Genomic DNA, 2,830 nt, shown 5'->3' on the forward strand with positions numbered 1-2,830 from the left:
ATTATTGCCTTTGCACGGCTTCTAACGCTGGAAATGTACTATAGTGTCAGCTGTTCACTACCAGTGAGCTAAGGTAACACTTCTTATTTTTCGAGCACCTTCGAGTGGTTCCAAGCAGTGCTGTTTTCTGCAAGTGCTCCACCCTTATTGCAGCCCCTATTTGTTCCACGTACTTCTCGAGATTTTTGCTCACTGTTCTCAGGGCTCCGACAATTATTGGTACTGCTGCTACCTTTTTCATCGATCACAACTGCTTAACTTCCCAAGCTAACCTGTCATGTCTCTCGACTTTTCTTTTTTTCTTCCTTATCGCATACCTTGTTGTCAGCTGGGCATGCTACATCTATGATCCAGCAGAGTTTGTTTTCTTTCTCAAGACTATGTCCGGCTTCCTATTCTCTATCGCACGGTCGCATTGAATCACAAAATCCCATATGATCTTTGCATTTCTATTTTCGACAATACCTTCAGGTTTGTGGTCGTACCAATTTTTTGTTCTGTCAAGTCCATACTTGTTGCAAAGTGTCCAATAGACAAGCCTGGCTGTATTATCGTGGCGTCTCTTATATTCCTTCTGGGCTGGTGGCGTACATTGGCTGGTAATATGCCATACAGTTTCACCCTTTTGTCCACAGATTCTGCGCTTATCACTTTCTGCTGTGTTGTCTATTCTCTTATCACTTATTATTATTATTATTATTATTATTATTATTATTATTATTATTATTATTATTATCATTATTATTATCGTTATTGTTGCCCTATCTATCACATGCTATATCATTTAGCACGGCCATTGTCTTGAGATTTGGTGACAATTTTCAGTATGTTATATATAAGTCCTGGTGTTTTTGCTATGTATTTGTCTGAATATTTTTTTATTATACCTAAGGTGCCTACTATGATAGGAATCGTTTCTGTTTTTAGATTCCATATTCTTCTTATTATTATCATTATTATTATTATTATTATTATTATTATTATTATTATTACTATTATTATTACTATCATTATCATTGTTGTTGTTGTTGTTGTTATCATTATTATAGGAAATCTCACAGCTTATTTCGCTGGGTATGATGGAAAGTGTCAGTTGTCCACAGTCAGCAGACTAAGGTGACGCTTTTTTACTGGCCATGCTTCAGAAACCCTGTGAAGAATTCCTGCAGTTCCTGTCATTTCTGTAATTTCTTCTTGGACTTCTATACTTCTTAACCTATCTTGCATTTCATGCAACTACTCCGCTTCATCATTATGTTCTACAGGTTGGTCCCAGATCCCTCTCCAGAATGCCTAGTTTTCCTTTGCATCTGGTATCATTGTTACGTGTATTTGCTCAACTAGTTTTTGAAACAGTCTCTTCTGATTTGCTTCAAACAGTCTGTTTTGCTTCAAACAGTCTGTTTTGCCTGAACTGGGTTTTTTTTTTCCATTGTCATATCTGTCCAGTTTTGCTTTGATTGCTACAACTCTTTGTTTCAATTTTTCCAATATCACATCAAAACCTTCTGGCTTTGTGTACAAGCAGTCTCTGGATGAGGACCGGGCCTGCGCTGCTCAAATACAGGGCACCTGCTGGGCGAAAGGCTTTGCAAGAGTGGATAGTACCGCTCTAAGTGTAGACCTGTGAGTCGGAGAAAGGGAATTGGAGAGGACACTTGCCCTTTGTGTTCAGGGAGATCTTGGACAGTGGGGTTCCTTCCTGTATCAGGAGGACTACAACTCTATAATCCACCCATTTTTTAAATTCTTTGTATTCTAAGTTTATTTCTCTTCCTTTTCACTATATACATTGTATACCCGTTTCTTCATTTTATCATTTCATTATATACAAACCCCACGATTTATGTCAGTTTTGTATTATCCATCTCATCCTTTACCGTGGTGGCACATAAATGAAATCATCATCATCATCATCATCATCATCGTCCTCATCATCATCATCATCATCATCATCATCATATTATTATTATTATTATTATTACTATTATTATTATTATTATTAAATGCCGAAGGCGACGAGCTGTCAGAATCGTTAGCACGCTCGAGGAAATACTTAGTGGTATTTCGTCTGCCGCTACGTTCTGAGTTCAAATTCCGCCGTGGTCGACTTTGCCTTTCATCCTTTCGGGGTCTATAAATTAAGTACCAGTGAAACACTTGGGTCGATGAAATCGACTATCCTCCTCCCACTAAATTTCAGTTTCAGGCCTTGTGCCGACAGTAGAAAGAATTATTATTAGTATAATTAAGGCGGTGAACTGGCAGAATAGCCAGCACACTGGACGAAATGCTTATCCGGTATTTCACCTGTGGCTACGTTCTGAGTTCAAATTTCGCCGAGTTAGACTTTACCTACATCCTTTCGTGGTCAATAAATTAAGCACCAGTGAAACACTGGGGTCGATGTAATCCACTTGTCCCCCCACCCCAAAAAAATTTTACGTCTCGTACTTGTAGTAGAAAAGATCATTATTATTACTAAAGCAACGAGAAGTCCCACCAAGGTTGCCTTCATCTTTCATCCTTTCGGGATCGATAAAAAGAAGTACCATTGGTATACTAAAGATGATGGAATCGACTAAACACTCACCACAAATTTCACGCTTTGTGCCTATGCTAAAAACTGTCATTATAGTATCGAGTTCGGCCGAAACACCATAGCGCCCTGCTGGACGCAGTAAGCCTATATCGTTTTTGCTCTGGCTATACGAATTTCGAATCCCAGAAGGAATGGCTTTGCATTTTATGCAGCTAGGAACAATAACCTAATGTATACACACACACACAACAAACACACAAACATATGCATGTTTATATATATATATAT

This window comes from Octopus bimaculoides, chromosome 13 (genome assembly GCF_001194135.2).
Source record: "Octopus bimaculoides isolate UCB-OBI-ISO-001 chromosome 13, ASM119413v2, whole genome shotgun sequence".
Classification (NCBI taxonomy): Eukaryota; Metazoa; Mollusca; class Cephalopoda; order Octopoda; family Octopodidae; genus Octopus; species Octopus bimaculoides.